The sequence below is a fragment of the Anabrus simplex genome, chromosome 7 (assembly GCF_040414725.1).
Source record: "Anabrus simplex isolate iqAnaSimp1 chromosome 7, ASM4041472v1, whole genome shotgun sequence".
Classification (NCBI taxonomy): Eukaryota; Metazoa; Arthropoda; class Insecta; order Orthoptera; family Tettigoniidae; genus Anabrus; species Anabrus simplex.
Window position 1 is genome coordinate 31,428,198 of NC_090271.1, and position 18,596 is coordinate 31,446,793.

Consider the following 18,596-nt stretch of genomic DNA (forward strand, 5'->3'; position numbering starts at 1 on the left):
CGGATGTACAAAGTCATCGCGTTGGCGTGCACTCTGGAATTTAGTTCCTCATGACTGTAGCTCTATTCAGCGTCTTCCTTTTATTCCAGCAAAGTCCCAGAAAATCTCTCGATTTCCCTCTTGATCGCCGCATGTCGACAACTTGGTTTCCTCGGAGATAGCTGAAACTAAAATATTCTATTAGCACAGGAATCCACACTAGCTATAACTCACTAAGTTATTTACAACACTTAACTTGGCGCAACGATGTACTTCAGGTCCATTATTACTATAAGCTTCGTCTTCTGAACACATTCATTAAGTTACGATGCGCCTTAGGCTGACAAATAATAGGGCTGAATATTATGATGATTAAATAAAGGTTAGATTTCCTCTCGTCTATCCACTTGAGATCGTGACTTCCTTTCATAATGTCCAATGGAACATTCCTAAAGCTTCTATGGCAAGAATCGGCTTTAATGAGCACGCTGACTGTCTGTGGTTTAACATTTTCCACCCGGGAGAATGCATGACTGTAATAAGCTCGCTGGATACTGCGTTGAGCTAACAATGAATTACACTGGCATTCAAGTAATGTAATGATCGTGCCCTACAAGGATTACACTAGTATTCACGTCGTCTGAAAATATTCTTCTTTCCCGTAGAGAATACACGGTTCGACTTCTCGTAAGAAACCCACTGTCCGACGTGCTCTTGGAAAACTGTTCTGGCCGTCGTCTCGTAAAATTTCTCCTGAACTGTTCTGTCGTTCATACACAAGAACTTCCTTCGACTTTTTCAGAACAATCCTAATATTTCCAGCACTTTCCTCAATTTCTATTGGCTGGTAATCGACCTGCGCCATAGCTCGTCCTTGACCGCTACGAGTGGATTTTATGAGAACATTTCTCCTCCCCTCTGTCGTCTGCTGGTGTCATGACGTAACTGCGCTCTGGTCACCCTCGATCAGCTGTTGACCTAGTTTCGGCCGGCTCGCTCTCGCACAACTATGTCACAGCTGGTACACGCGCACTCGTAAGCAATGCTCCGTAATAAATATTCCCAGCTTTCCCAAATTAACTGAGGTACCATTTAGACGGGTACATAATCCCCCTTGGTTGATTTAGGATTTAATTAGCAGATTAAATCATAACAACTCAATTCACTTTCTAAATGTACACGGAAAATGTGCACCATAACAGCTCCTTTTCAAGATTAATTTCTAGGATTTCTCCGGGACTGGTGATAGACACGTAAATTCCCAGCATTATAAATAGCTCTAAAGTGTCCATCAAAGCTCTCTACCTGGTATGCGTTGTTCCCCAAGTCTTTAATTACTCTGTAAGGTCCAACATATAAAGGTGCGAACTTCGCGTAGAATTTTTCAACAGGACTTGAAATAGCGGGTTTACGGAGTAATACGTACTCTCCAACATTTAAGGGACGATGAAATCGTTTCTTACGTACTCTCCTCCGTCTTCTGTTGGCATGATCTACAAGGTTTTCTCTCGCTTGGAGAATTACTTCCGCATGAGTAGGACGTCTTTGATCCAGGTGGGGAATTACGTTGTCCCAAGTTCGGACGGGATATTGATTGAAGTGAATGACTGAGGGAATTAATTTCGTCGCCTCATGCACTGTGTTATTTACCACGTCCATCATTATTGGTAACACTGCGATCCACCTATCGTGTCTGTTTTTACAATAAATTCTGCAAAATTTTGAAATCTCTTGCATCACCCGCTCAGCGGGATTACTGGCTGGATTTCGGATCGAACTCATGGTGTGCTTGATCCCCATTTCAGATAAGCCTCGTCGGAACTCTTCAGCCGTGAATTGCGATCCGTGGTCAGTCAGCAAGACTTTGGGTTTCCCCATCATAGGAATTATGCTTTTCTTTAATCTCCATAGGATCGATTTTGTGTTCGCCTTCTGAATTGGAAAAAGGGTTAGAAATTTCGAAAACACATCTATGGTTACAATTACGAATTTATGTTTAAATCTACTGGCTGGAATCGGGCCAAATATGTCCATTGCGAATAAGCTTAGTGGTCTCTCTGGAATAATAGGAATAGGTTTTTGCTTAGCAAAGTGTGAGCTGGCTTTCGTTCTCTGACACGTATCACAGGTGCGTATAATTTCACGTACATTCTGGCGGAGTTTATCCCAAGTGAAGGTTTCTTGGATAGTTGCTACAGTTTTATCGAGTCCTGCATGACCCGTAATTCTGTGCACATGCCATACTAAGTCTTCTCAAATTTTCATGGGCACCACGGCCTTTAAATTGACCCTCATGGGGTCCACGAATTGACATAACATGCCCCCTTGGTTAAGATATCGTTTAGCTTTTCGCCTCAGCATTTTGTACCCGGGATCACCCGGTTCGATCTTTCCAGACAAATAATCAATCAAAGGCCTTAAAGTAGCATCTCTTTTCTGCATCTGTGGAAAATATCGTAATTTTCGTAGGAGCTCCCGGTCATCCGGAATTAGCTCGATCCAATAAACCTCGACATCTTCTTCCGGATTACGGCTCAAATAGTCTGCTAACACATTCTGTTTTCCCGGGCAATGCTCGACTTGGATATCAAACTGCTGGACAAAGAGTGTCCATCTCATTACCCTTTCGCTACTCATTGTGGTGCGCGTCATAAACGTCAAGGCATGGTGATCTGTTCGGATCAGTATGGGGAACCCATAAATTATTTTTTTCCATTGCGTCAAAGCGTAAACAATTGCTAACATTTCTAATTCCGTTATAGTGTATCCTTTCTCATTAGGTCGTAATTTCCTGCTTGCAAACGAAATAAAGTCTTTCACGTCCGGTTTCTCTGGATTTTCTTGAAATAGGACTGCTCCCACTCCAACCTTTGAGGCGTCCGTCTGAATAATGAACGGTCGTTCGAAGTTGGGGTAGCTAAGCTTAACATTGTTCCTTAGCATTTCCTTGGTCTGGATGAAAGCTTGTTCTTCAACTTCCGACCATTTCCACTTCTGGTTCTTTTTCAATAATTCCTGCAATGGCGAGATCGTTCTCGTATAACCCGGGCAAAAATTCGCGTAAAACTGACACATGCCTAGGAATTGACGTACGTGTTTTATCCTTCGTGGACGTGGAAAATCACAAATAGCGGTCACCTTGACGGGGTTGGGCTTAATATTTCCTCCGTCTATCACATGGCCTACAAACTGGATTTCTTTCTGAAGAAACTTGGATTTCCCTAAATTAATTCTCAACCCTGCTTCTTCTAGATTTGTGAGTAGCTTTTCTAGCTTCATCACGTGCTCTTCAAACGTTTTAGAAGCGATGACGATATCGTCTACAAAACGAGTGGTGAACTCCTTTACCTCCGGCGTCAGGCATCGATCTAAGGCCCTCAATAAAGCTGCCCCTGCATTTTTGATTCCGAAGGGGAGACGAACGAACACATAGGTGTGTTGTCCATACAGGAAACCTGTAAGCAGCCTAGACTTTTCTTCCAGCACGATGTGATAATATGAAGACGTTACGTCCATGATTGACAACAAATTCATGCCGGAAAATCTTCGGAGTATATCCTTCACATTAGGCATCCTATCATTCTCTGGAATTAGCCTTTCGTTGACAGCCCGTGCGTCCAAACACAGTCTGAGGGAACCGTCAGGCTTAGGAACAATAACAATAGCATTTAAATACGGAGTTCGGGCTTTCTCAATAATACCATCTTTCTCCATCCTCTCAATCACCTTTCCCACTCTATCATAATATTTATCTGGGATAGGGTATACTTTCCTCTTATATGGAGACCAATCGTTGATTAACAGTGTGTATTTAAAGTCTGGAATTACCCCAGGTTTGTCCGAAAATACTACCTTATGTTTTAACAGTACTGATGTAACTATCAATTTTTGTTCAGCCGTCCCTTCAATCTCTTGAGCTTTCGTCTCTATCTCTTTTAGGGAAACTTCTTCTTCAGGATCCACTATGTTGTGCTGAATTCGGTCAGGATTTCCATTCTGTTCTTGATTCCAAAGATATTCCCGCGACGACAATTGGTTGGTGACCAATTCTTGATATGAGATTTTTCCCCCATCTTCCAGGGATACGATTTCTGAAAAATCGTTTTTCCTTAATAAAACTTGATTAGTTTTGAATTTAATTTGAGCTTGATAGTACTCTAAGAAGTCGACTCCCAAAATCATATTGTATTGGATCCGCGACATTACTACAAAAATGTGAGGAAATTCTGAATTTCCTATCTGAAGTGTGAGGAAAACCTGCACTTTGCATTCTACGGATTTATCCGGTATGATACCCTTAATCTTCATATTGGATACCGGAATTGATGGTATATCTCCTTTTCCCTGCAGTTCCTGTAAAAAACTGTTGGATATAACGCTAATGGTAGCTCCAGTGTCAACTAAACAGGATACCTTCCTGTCGAATACTCGTGCTGTAATGACAGGTAATTTACCTTTATTCGGGTTGTTGTCCTGGCGTCTTTCTTCCAATAAATCATGCGGTCGTGTGAGCCATGAATCCACCTGAATTATCTCAAAGCAGTCCCCTTGACCACTCGCCAATATTTCGGGTATTTCTTCATTCAAAAATTGACGTTTTTTTTTTCACCCCTTGACTCATTCCGGGCTGGCAGACGGTCTCCTCCTCTCCTTTCCGTCTTTTTTTTTCTTCCTGAAATGCGAGGGATTCTGCGCCTGTTACGTCGGGATCTGTATTTTGATTCAAAATAGCTCTTCTCCATATTTCACCTCCGTCTGTTTTTTCCTTGAGTTCCCGGACATGTTCTTTGTTTTCATCAACTGTCCCCCTTGGTTGATAAAACCGATAATAATTTCTTCTTTTCTCGGCGGCATATTTTATTCCTCGGGAAGTTCGGCCAAAATATCGATCTCTTCCTCTTGATCCCATCGAATACGGTCGAAATCCATGGAAGCCCCTCTGTAATCTCTGCTCATCCCTTGTTTCACTCCGTTCGGACCTTTCTTTAGTTTGTACCTCTTTATTTTTCTGTGGAACCACCGTCCTTTCTTTCTCAACATAAGTCGAATTGATTTCCTGACTCAAGGCTCGAGTATTACGGGTATGATCCCTAGACGTCATATCTAGCTGTCTTAATACTCTTTCCAGCTCTATAGCTGTTCGGATGTTCGATGCTATTAATATTCTTTGTACGTCCGGCGGTAGCTGTCGAATGATGACTCGGCATAATTCTTCCTCTGGAAGTGGGTCGTCCAATTCTCGAATTTTCCGGATCTGATTTGCGGCAAACTCGGAAAATTTCGTAGGCAGCGTCGAAGCATATCGACGAGCATACCATTCCGTCCTTAAATTGTGCTGAATATCTGTGTTCCAAAATTTATCGAAAAATGCGACTTTAAATCCTTCGAAATCATCGAAACTGTACCGGAATGCCATAAACCACGTGTGAGCTGACGAATCTAGGTATTTTTCCGTCACTCGTAATTGTCGTTCAGGAGGAATGTCATTATCTTTAAAATATTCTTGTAGGTCCTTAATAAAAGTTTTAGGTGTAGGTCCGTTTTGATTGTTGAACTTTCGGGGTTGATTGTCCTGTAGACGTATAATATTCACAATCTGCGGCCTGTTCCCTTTATCGTCCATTTGATTTAAAGATGCGGTATTATTCTTAGCTCGACCGGAAGTTTTTATCTCCTGTGCTGCATTAGGAGTCGAACAAATGAATCCTGCTTTAAACTGTTGCTCCATTTGTGATTGCCTTTCAATTACGGACGCAGTCACAACTCGTGTGCTGTCACTATGCAATCGCAACGTTTGTAGTTCCGTTGTCATATTTGATATTTCGTCTGACATCCCCTTTATTTTATCCTCCATTTGTCCTACTAACCCACGGGACGCAAGAAGTTCGTGTTCCACCTTGGATACAACTTCTCCGATAGCTTTTTTATTGTCATTTGCAGCTGTTTTCAGACCTTCTACTTCACCAGTAATGACTTCTTTGCTCATCTGAATTTCCTGTCTGACCCCCTTGTCGACCTGAATTATACTATCACATACTTCCTTAAATCGTTTAGTCCACCTCAATTGCACATCGGTCGTATTTTCCTTATGCGATTGTATTTGGTTGCTAAGCTCAGAAATTTTCCTTTCCACCTCAGTCTTCTGTGTGATCATATTATCCATAATTGATTTCTTGAGCGTGCCTAGCCTCTCAGTAAACTCCTGCGCTACGCTAGCTATCGAGTTTGTAACCGTTCGTTCAATCTCTTGTTTCAACTTCGCCTGACTATCTTTAAAATCACGCGACATCACTTTAATTTCTTGGGTTAACCTAGTCTGGTTGTCTTTGAACTCACGTGACATCTGTGCTTGACTCTCCTTAAACTCAGTTCTAATAGAATCAACACTAGCCTTAGTTTCCGCTCTCATTTCGGATTGATTACGTTCAAGTCTTTCAATACTAGCCTTATTCTCAGCTCCCAATTTCTCAGCGCTGGCTCTCATCTCCGCTATCATCCGAGCTAAAGTATCCAAATCCATTACAATTCATAAGCATTGTGCTCGCCAACAACGATGAACCTGTACATCTTTGCCCCATTTGCCTAAATTTCACCGGAAATTGCCAAAGAATTTGTAAAATACAAAGTATGAACTCAACAAGCATGCTCTCCGTACTGTAACAAATAGACCTATACCGAAGCAATGTCCAGCTGTATTATGTCATTACCAACCTTGGTATCTCTATCCATTTAATTGTCACCATTTAACTGAATGAAAATTACCATCTCCTTGCTTTTGCGCCACCATAGTGTTCGCCGAAACAACAAGATCGTAAATATAACAACAACAACAAAAATATGCCCTGGAAATAACTCACCAAAACGATCAATGCCTAAGCAATGAGGGTTTTGGTTGGCCCTGAAAGTTGGGCGCCAATGAAATATGTCCCCTTCTCCGGGGTCGCTCAGTCGGCAGAACGAGAGTCCCAAAAGGGTGGACCGTTCGCAGGGCCGATTTTGCTATTAAGGGACAATTTCATAGAGTTTATATTTTCAGGACCCTTGGTGACTGGATAGGTGACACAATATAAATGAAAATCAGGGCAAATAACAACAACGTTTATTAAAACATAACGGAAACTCAGTCTGGACAAATGCATGAAAGAAAAAAAAAATTTTTAAATACAATGTGATTTTGCAACAAAAGAAATATCTCAATCTTTAATGGCTTGTGAATAAATGAACACGACTATAAGTCCTCGCATACTTCTGGAGTTAGATTCCATTGCTTCTTCAATGAACCTCCACCCAATATTTTACTCTGCAACATCGAATGAACCACAAAATTAGCAAAGCTGTCATTTCCGGTTATAACTCATGTTTAGTCATTTACAGGTAAAATAATTTCATACATTTTGAAGAAAAATTACTATTAGCTCAGCATTTACTTGTTCGAGGAAATCTCTTGAAAATTCATTCACTCTACCTGTGAAAATCCTCTAACTCATCTTGTCATCATAAAATTCCTTTACAATTTCATTTTAGTGTTGGGAAATATTTTTACAATTTCTTTGGCATAACTCCCTCTCTCTCGTAGACTACGCTTGACTGTATTCTTTCCTTACTCTATTTAACTTTTCTAAATTACCTAGCATTTCATGGATGGATAGAGCATCATGAGACCCTACACGGAATCAACAACAACAACAACAATGCTTCACAGTCACAAAAAAAAATATACAAGATAAGTTTCCTTGGAATGATATAAGTAAATGACATCAAACAACCCAATTCTACCAACTGGTTAAGTAAATTTTTATCACACAATGAATCTGTAATATTTATTATTATTATTATCATCCAGTCATTTATCTCGTCTTCCTCTTGAGTTTTATTGAAGATCCTTACAATCATCTGACCAGAATAAAAACTCGCTCATGACTGTAGTTATGATGATACAGAAAGCCAAATTTCTCTCTCGAAGAATAACTATCACCATCATCAGTGATAAGAGCTCACGAGCCTCGAAAACATCTAATAACGATTAAGTCATGTATTATTCATTTCAGTTGTTGAGCCAGAAATAGACCTATTATTAGTCACTAAATTCGTACATCCTCATAAATCATTATCGCCATAATCATTCATTACAATCACTGTGACTCATAATACCTTTTAGGCCCGACATGCACCCTAGTAGTCCCATGTCGTCCATTAATGGCGAACTCCATTATCACAATGACCATACAAGTTTAATCTCAACAACTTTTACATTATCCGACCTTTACTATTATTAGCATTATTATTATTATTATCCTATAATGGCTCCTAGATCGTTCTCTCGAAGAATATTTCTTACATTCGTCGTTCACTTTCCCTTCTACCATCAATTACTACACATGACTAACAGGGTTTTAAAACTACGATTTAATTATAGTGTACTCCTACATCTAATCATATCTTCATTTACTATTTTTATGAGTTTAATTTATTCTTATTATTATTATTATTATTATCATGATTGTTAGTAGGCCTTACTCCCTTAAAGTCACTTTCGAAGATCATAATCACTCACTCTTGTCGACTCAAGAACAACTGGGATTATTCATCATCACGTCCAAAATAAACTATCATTATTCCAAGGAAATGCAAAGATAGAACAATATTGAAATCACAAATCAACGAAGTAAGGAACGCTCTCCCATCACCATTAAATACAAAATTACTAAGGAAACTACTTTACTCTACGCAAGAATACAATCTAGTCATCTACTAAAAGAGAAGAAATTTTACAAGGGTACTCATATTTCCGGTGAGAATCCTTGGCGTCGGGATGCTGCTCCAGGCGACGACATCTCTTGCCTCATCTATGGTGGTTTACGGATGTACAAAGTCATCGCGTTGGCGTGCACTCTGGAATTTAGTTCCTCATGACTGTAGCTCTATTCAGCGTCTTCCTTTTATTCCAGCAAAGTCCCAGAAAATCTCTCGATTTCCCTCTTGATCGCCGCATGTCGACAACTTGGTTTCCTCGGAGATAGCTGAAACTAAAATATTCTATTAGCACAGGAATCCACACTAGCTATAACTCACTAAGTTATTTACAACACTTAACTTGGCGCAACGATGTACTTCAGGTCCATTATTACTATAAGCTTCGTCTTCTGAACACATTCATTAAGTTACGATGCGCCTTAGGCTGACAAATAATAGGGCTGAATATTATGATGATTAAATAAAGGTTAGATTTCCTCTCGTCTATCCACTTGAGATCGTGACTTCCTTTCATAATGTCCAATGGAACATTCCTAAAGCTTCTATGGCAAGAATCGGCTTTAATGAGCACGCTGACTGTCTGTGGTTTAACATTTTCCACCCGGGAGAATGCATGACTGTAATAAGCTCGCTGGATACTGCGTTGAGCTAACAATGAATTACACTGGCATTCAAGTAATGTAATGATCGTGCCCTACAAGGATTACACTAGTATTCACGTCGTCTGAAAATATTCTTCTTTCCCGTAGAGAATACACGGTTCGACTTCTCGTAAGAAACCCACTGTCCGACGTGCTCTTGGAAAACTGTTCTGGCCGTCGTCTCGTAAAATTTCTCCTGAACTGTTCTGTCGTTCATACACAAGAACTTCCTTCGACTTTTTCAGAACAATCCTAATATTTCCAGCACTTTCCTCAATTTCTATTGGCTGGTAATCGACCTGCGCCATAGCTCGTCCTTGACCGCTACGAGTGGATTTTATGAGAACATTTCTCCTCCCCTCTGTCGTCTGCTGGTGTCATGACGTAACTGCGCTCTGGTCACCCTCGATCAGCTGTTGACCTAGTTTCGGCCGGCTCGCTCTCGCACAACTATGTCACAGCTGGTACACGCGCACTCGTAAGCAATGCTCCGTAATAAATATTCCCAGCTTTCCCAAATTAACTGAGGTACCATTTAGACGGGTACATAATCCCCCTTGGTTGATTTAGGATTTAATTAGCAGATTAAATCATAACAACTCAATTCACTTTCTAAATGTACACGGAAAATGTGCACCATAACAGCTCCTTTTCAAGATTAATTTCTAGGATTTCTCCGGGACTGGTGATAGACACGTAAATTCCCAGCATTATAAATAGCTCTAAAGTGTTCATCAAAGCTCTCTACCTGGTATGCGTTGTTCCCCAAGTCTTTAATTACTCTGTAAGGTCCAACATATAAAGGTGCGAACTTCGCGTAGAATTTTTCAACAGGACTTGAAATAGCGGGTTTACGGAGTAATACGTACTCTCCAACATTTAAGGGACGATGAAATCGTTTCTTACGTACTCTCCTCCGTCTTCTGTTGGCATGATCTACAAGGTTTTCTCTCGCTTGGAGAATTACTTCCGCATGAGTAGGACGTCTTTGATCCAGGTGGGGAATTACGTTGTCCCAAGTTCGGACGGGATATTGATTGAAGTGAATGACTGAGGGAATTAATTTCGTCGCCTCATGCACTGTGTTATTTACCACGTCCATCATTATTGGTAACACTGCGATCCACCTATCGTGTCTGTTTTTACAATAAATTCTGCAAAATTTTGAAATCTCTTGCATCACCCGCTCAGCGGGATTACTGGCTGGATTTCGGATCGAACTCATGGTGTGCTTGATCCCCATTTCAGATAAGCCTCGTCGGAACTCTTCAGCCGTGAATTGCGATCCGTGGTCAGTCAGCAAGACTTTGGGTTTCCCCATCATAGGAATTATGCTTTTCTTTAATCTCCATAGGATCGATTTTGTGTTCGCCTTCTGAATTGGAAAAAGGGTTAGAAATTTCGAAAACACATCTATGGTTACAATTACGAATTTATGTTTAAATCTACTGGCTGGAATCGGGCCAAATATGTCCATTGCGAATAAGCTTAGTGGTCTCTCTGGAATAATAGGAATAGGTTTTTGCTTAGCAAAGTGTGAGCTGGCTTTCGTTCTCTGACACGTATCACAGGTGCGTATAATTTCACGTACATTCTGGCGGAGTTTATCCCAAGTGAAGGTTTCTTGGATAGTTGCTACAGTTTTATCGAGTCCTGCATGACCCGTAATTCTGTGCACATGCCATACTAAGTCTTCTCAAATTTTCATGGGCACCACGGCCTTTAAATTGACCCTCATGGGGTCCACGAATTGACATAACATGCCCCCTTGGTTAAGATATCGTTTAGCTTTTCGCCTCAGCATTTTGTACCCGGGATCACCCGGTTCGATCTTTCCAGACAAATAATCAATCAAAGGCCTTAAAGTAGCATCTCTTTTCTGCATCTGTGGAAAATATCGTAATTTTCGTAGGAGCTCCCGGTCATCCGGAATTAGCTCGATCCAATAAACCTCGACATCTTCTTCCGGATTACGGCTCAAATAGTCTGCTAACACATTCTGTTTTCCCGGGCAATGCTCGACTTGGATATCAAACTGCTGGACAAAGAGTGTCCATCTCATTACCCTTTCGCTACTCATTGTGGTGCGCGTCATAAACGTCAAGGCATGGTGATCTGTTCGGATCAGTATGGGGAACCCATAAATTATTTTTTTCCATTGCGTCAAAGCGTAAACAATTGCTAACATTTCTAATTCCGTTATAGTGTATCCTTTCTCATTAGGTCGTAATTTCCTGCTTGCAAACGAAATAAAGTCTTTCACGTCCGGTTTCTCTGGATTTTCTTGAAATAGGACTGCTCCCACTCCAACCTTTGAGGCGTCCGTCTGAATAATGAACGGTCGTTCGAAGTTGGGGTAGCTAAGCTTAACATTGTTCCTTAGCATTTCCTTGGTCTGGATGAAAGCTTGTTCTTCAACTTCCGACCATTTCCACTTCTGGTTCTTTTTCAATAATTCCTGCAATGGCGAGATCGTTCTCGTATAACCCGGGCAAAAATTCGCGTAAAACTGACACATGCCTAGGAATTGACGTACGTGTTTTATCCTTCGTGGACGTGGAAAATCACAAATAGCGGTCACCTTGACGGGGTTGGGCTTAATATTTCCTCCGTCTATCACATGGCCTACAAACTGGATTTCTTTCTGAAGAAACTTGGATTTCCCTAAATTAATTCTCAACCCTGCTTCTTCTAGATTTGTGAGTAGCTTTTCTAGCTTCATCACGTGCTCTTCAAACGTTTTAGAAGCGATGACGATATCGTCTACAAAACGAGTGGTGAACTCCTTTACCTCCGGCGTCAGGCATCGATCTAAGGCCCTCAATAAAGCTGCCCCTGCATTTTTGATTCCGAAGGGGAGACGAACGAACACATAGGTGTGTTGTCCATACAGGAAACCTGTAAGCAGCCTAGACTTTTCTTCCAGCACGATGTGATAATATGAAGACGTTACGTCCATGATTGACAACAAATTCATGCCGGAAAATCTTCGGAGTATATCCTTCACATTAGGCATCCTATCATTCTCTGGAATTAGCCTTTCGTTGACAGCCCGTGCGTCCAAACACAGTCTGAGGGAACCGTCAGGCTTAGGAACAATAACAATAGCATTTAAATACGGAGTTCGGGCTTTCTCAATAATACCATCTTTCTCCATCCTCTCAATCACCTTTCCCACTCTATCATAATATTTATCTGGGATAGGGTATACTTTCCTCTTATATGGAGACCAATCGTTGATTAACAGTGTGTATTTAAAGTCTGGAATTACCCCAGGTTTGTCCGAAAATACTACCTTATGTTTTAACAGTACTGATGTAACTATCAATTTTTGTTCAGCCGTCCATTCAATCTCTTGAGCTTTCGTCTCTATCTCTTTTAGGGAAACTTCTTCTTCAGGATCCACTATGTTGTGCTGAATTCGGTCAGGATTTCCATTCTGTTCTTGATTCCAAAGATATTCCCGCGACGACAATTGGTTGGTGACCAATTCTTGATATGAGATTTTTCCCCCATCTTCCAGGGATACGATTTCTGAAAAATCGTTTTTCCTTAATAAAACTTGATTAGTTTTGAATTTAATTTGAGCTTGATAGTACTCTAAGAAGTCGACTCCCAAAATCATATTGTATTGGATCCGCGACATTACTACAAAAATGTGAGGAAATTCTGAATTTCCTATCTGAAGTGTGAGGAAAACCTGCACTTTGCATTCTACGGATTTATCCGGTATGATACCCTTAATCTTCATATTGGATACCGGAATTGATGGTATATCTCCTTTTCCCTGCAGTTCCTGTAAAAAACTGTTGGATATAACGCTAATGGTAGCTCCAGTGTCAACTAAACAGGATACCTTCCTGTCGAATACTCGTGCTGTAATGACAGGTAATTTACCTTTATTCGGGTTGTTGTCCTGGCGTCTTTCTTCCAATAAATCATGCGGTCGTGTGAGCCATGAATCCACCTGAATTATCTCAAAGCAGTCCCCTTGACCACTCGCCAATATTTCGGGTATTTCTTCATTCAAAAATTGACGTTTTTTTTTTCACCCCTTGACTCATTCCGGGCTGGCAGACGGTCTCCTCCTCTCCTTTCCGTCTTTTTTTTTTCTTCCTGAAATGCGAGGGATTCTGCGCCTGTTACGTCGGGATCTGTATTTTGATTCAAAATAGCTCTTCTCCATATTTCACCTCCGTCTGTTTTTTCCTTGAGTTCCCGGACATGTTCTTTGTTTTCATCAACTGTCCCCCTTGGTTGATAAAACCGATAATAATTTCTTCTTTTCTCGGCGGCATATTTTATTCCTCGGGAAGTTCGGCCAAAATATCGATCTCTTCCTCTTGATCCCATCGAATACGGTCGAAATCCATGGAAGCCCCTCTGTAATCTCTGCTCATCCCTTGTTTCACTCCGTTCGGACCTTTCTTTAGTTTGTACCTCTTTATTTTTCTGTGGAACCACCGTCCTTTCTTTCTCAACATAAGTCGAATTGATTTCCTGACTCAAGGCTCGAGTATTACGGGTATGATCCCTAGACGTCATATCTAGCTGTCTTAATACTCTTTCCAGCTCTATAGCTGTTCGGATGTTCGATGCTATTAATATTCTTTGTACGTCCGGCGGTAGCTGTCGAATGATGACTCGGCATAATTCTTCCTCTGGAAGTGGGTCGTCCAATTCTCGAATTTTCCGGATCTGATTTGCGGCAAACTCGGAAAATTTCGTAGGCAGCGTCGAAGCATATCGACGAGCATACCATTCCGTCCTTAAATTGTGCTGAATATCTGTGTTCCAAAATTTATCGAAAAATGCGACTTTAAATCCTTCGAAATCATCGAAACTGTACCGGAATGCCATAAACCACGTGTGAGCTGACGAATCTAGGTATTTTTCCGTCACTCGTAATTGTCGTTCAGGAGGAATGTCATTATCTTTAAAATATTCTTGTAGGTCCTTAATAAAAGTTTTAGGTGTAGGTCCGTTTTGATTGTTGAACTTTCGGGGTTGATTGTCCTGTAGACGTATAATATTCACAATCTGCGGCCTGTTCCCTTTATCGTCCATTTGATTTAAAGATGCGGTATTATTCTTAGCTCGACCGGAAGTTTTTATCTCCTGTGCTGCATTAGGAGTCGAACAAATGAATCCTGCTTTAAACTGTTGCTCCATTTGTGATTGCCTTTCAATTACGGACGCAGTCACAACTCGTGTGCTGTCACTATGCAATCGCAACGTTTGTAGTTCCGTTGTCATATTTGATATTTCGTCTGACATCCCCTTTATTTTATCCTCCATTTGTCCTACTAACCCACGGGACGCAAGAAGTTCGTGTTCCACCTTGGATACAACTTCTCCGATAGCTTTTTTATTGTCATTTGCAGCTGTTTTCAGACCTTCTACTTCACCAGTAATGACTTCTTTGCTCATCTGAATTTCCTGTCTGACCCCCTTGTCGACCTGAATTATACTATCACATACTTCCTTAAATCGTTTAGTCCACCTCAATTGCACATCGGTCGTATTTTCCTTATGCGATTGTATTTGGTTGCTAAGCTCAGAAATTTTCCTTTCCACCTCAGTCTTCTGTGTGATCATATTATCCATAATTGATTTCTTGAGCGTGCCTAGCCTCTCAGTAAACTCCTGCGCTACGCTAGCTATCGAGTTTGTAACCGTTCGTTCAATCTCTTGTTTCAACTTCGCCTGACTATCTTTAAAATCACGCGACATCACTTTAATTTCTTGGGTTAACCTAGTCTGGTTGTCTTTGAACTCACGTGACATCTGTGCTTGACTCTCCTTAAACTCAGTTCTAATAGAATCAACACTAGCCTTAGTTTCCGCTCTCATTTCGGATTGATTACGTTCAAGTCTTTCAATACTAGCCTTATTCTCAGCTCCCAATTTCTCAGCGCTGGCTCTCATCTCCGCTATCATCCGAGCTAAAGTATCCAAATCCATTACAATTCATAAGCATTGTGCTCGCCAACAACGATGAACCTGTACATCTTTGCCCCATTTGCCTAAATTTCACCGGAAATTGCCAAAGAATTTGTAAAATACAAAGTATGAACTCAACAAGCATGCTCTCCGTACTGTAACAAATAGACCTATACCGAAGCAATGTCCAGCTGTATTATGTCATTACCAACCTTGGTATCTCTATCCATTTAATTGTCACCATTTAACTGAATGAAAATTACCATCTCCTTGCTTTTGCGCCACCATAGTGTTCGCCGAAACAACAAGATCGTAAATATAACAACAACAACAAAAATATGCCCTGGAAATAACTCACCAAAACGATCAATGCCTAAGCAATGAGGGTTTTGGTTGGCCCTGAAAGTTGGGCGCCAATGAAATATGTCCCCTTCTCCGGGGTCGCTCAGTCGGCAGAACGAGAGTCCCAAAAGGGTGGACCGTTCGCAGGGCCGATTTTGCTATTAAGGGACAATTTCATAGAGTTTATATTTTCAGGACCCTTGGTGACTGGATAGGTGACACAATATAAATGAAAATCAGGGCAAATAACAACAACGTTTATTAAAACATAACGGAAACTCAGTCTGGACAAATGCATGAAAGAAAAAAAAAATTTTTAAATACAATGTGATTTTGCAACAAAAGAAATATCTCAATCTTTAATGGCTTGTGAATAAATGAACACGACTATAAGTCCTCGCATACTTCTGGAGTTAGATTCCATTGCTTCTTCAATGAACCTCCACCCAATATTTTACTCTGCAACATCGAATGAACCACAAAATTAGCAAAGCTGTCATTTCCGGTTATAACTCATGTTTAGTCATTTACAGGTAAAATAATTTCATACATTTTGAAGAAAAATTACTATTAGCTCAGCATTTACTTGTTCGAGGAAATCTCTTGAAAATTCATTCACTCTACCTGTGAAAATCCTCTAACTCATCTTGTCATCATAAAATTCCTTTACAATTTCATTTTAGTGTTGGGAAATATTTTTACAATTTCTTTGGCATAACTCCCTCTCTCTCGTAGACTACGCTTGACTGTATTCTTTCCTTACTCTATTTAACTTTTCTAAATTACCTAGCATTTCATGGATGGATAGAGCATCATGAGACCCTACACGGAATCAACAACAACAACAACAATGCTTCACAGTCACAAAAAAAAAATATACAAGATAAGTTTCCTTGGAATGATATAAGTAAATGACATCAAACAACCCAATTCTACCAACTGGTTAAGTAAATTTTTATCACACAATGAATCTGTAATATTTATTATTATTATTATCATCCAGTCATTTATCTCGTCTTCCTCTTGAGTTTTATTGAAGATCCTTACAATCATCTGACCAGAATAAAAACTCGCTCATGACTGTAGTTATGATGATACAGAAAGCCAAATTTCTCTCTCGAAGAATAACTATCACCATCATCAGTGATAAGAGCTCACGAGCCTCGAAAACATCTAATAACGATTAAGTCATGTATTATTCATTTCAGTTGTTGAGCCAGAAATAGACCTATTATTAGTCACTAAATTCGTACATCCTCATAAATCATTATCGCCATAATCATTCATTACAATCACTGTGACTCATAATACCTTTTAGGCCCGACATGCACCCTAGTAGTCCCATGTCGTCCATTAATGGCGAACTCCATTATCACAATGACCATACAAGTTTAATCTCAACAACTTTTACATTATCCGACCTTTACTATTATTAGCATTATTATTATTATTATCCTATAATGGCTCCTAGATCGTTCTCTCGAAGAATATTTCTTACATTCGTCGTTCACTTTCCCTTCTACCATCAATTACTACACATGACTAACAGGGTTTTAAAACTACGATTTAATTATAGTGTACTCCTACATCTAATCATATCTTCATTTACTATTTTTATGAGTTTAATTTATTCTTATTATTATTATTATCATGATTGTTAGTAGGCCTTACTCCCTTAAAGTCACTTTCGAAGATCATAATCACTCACTCTTGTCGACTCAAGAACAACTGGGATTATTCATCATCACGTCCAAAATAAACTATCATTATTCCAAGGAAATGCAAAGATAGAACAATATTGAAATCACAAATCAACGAAGTAAGGAACGCTCTCCCATCACCATTAAATACAAAATTACTAAGGAAACTACTTTACTCTACGCAAGAATACAATCTAGTCATCTACTAAAAGAGAAGAAATTTTACAAGGGTACTCATATTTCCGGTGAGAATCCTTGGCGTCGGGATGCTGCTCCAGGCGACGACATCTCTTGCCTCATCTATGGTGGTTTACGGATGTACAAAGTCATCGCGTTGGCGTGCACTCTGGAATTTAGTTCCTCATGACTGTAGCTCTATTCAGCGTCTTCCTTTTATTCCAGCAAAGTCCCAGAAAATCTCTCGATTTCCCTCTTGATCGCCGCATGTCGACAACTTGGTTTCCTCGGAGATAGCTGAAACTAAAATATTCTATTAGCACAGGAATCCACACTAGCTATAACTCACTAAGTTATTTACAACACTTAACTTGGCGCAACGATGTACTTCAGGTCCATTATTACTATAAGCTTCGTCTTCTGAACACATTCATTAAGTTACGATGCGCCTTAGGCTGACAAATAATAGGGCTGAATATTATGATGATTAAATAAAGGTTAGATTTCCTCTCGTCTATCCACTTGAGATCGTGACTTCCTTTCATAATGTCCAATGGAACATTCCTAAAGCTTCTATGGCAAGAATCGGCTTTAATGAGCACGCTGACTGTCTGTGGTTTAACATTTTCCACCCGGGAGAATGCATGACTGTAATAAGCTCGCTGGATACTGCGTTGAGCTAACAATGAATTACACTGGCATTCAAGTAATGTAATGATCGTGCCCTACAAGGATTACACTAGTATTCACGTCGTCTGAAAATATTCTTCTTTCCCGTAGAGAATACACGGTTCGACTTCTCGTAAGAAACCCACTGTCCGACGTGCTCTTGGAAAACTGTTCTGGCCGTCGTCTCGTAAAATTTCTCCTGAACTGTTCTGTCGTTCATACACAAGAACTTCCTTCGACTTTTTCAGAACAATCCTAATATTTCCAGCACTTTCCTCAATTTCTATTGGCTGGTAATCGACCTGCGCCATAGCTCGTCCTTGACCGCTACGAGTGGATTTTATGAGAACATTTCTCCTCCCCTCTGTCGTCTGCTGGTGTCATGACGTAA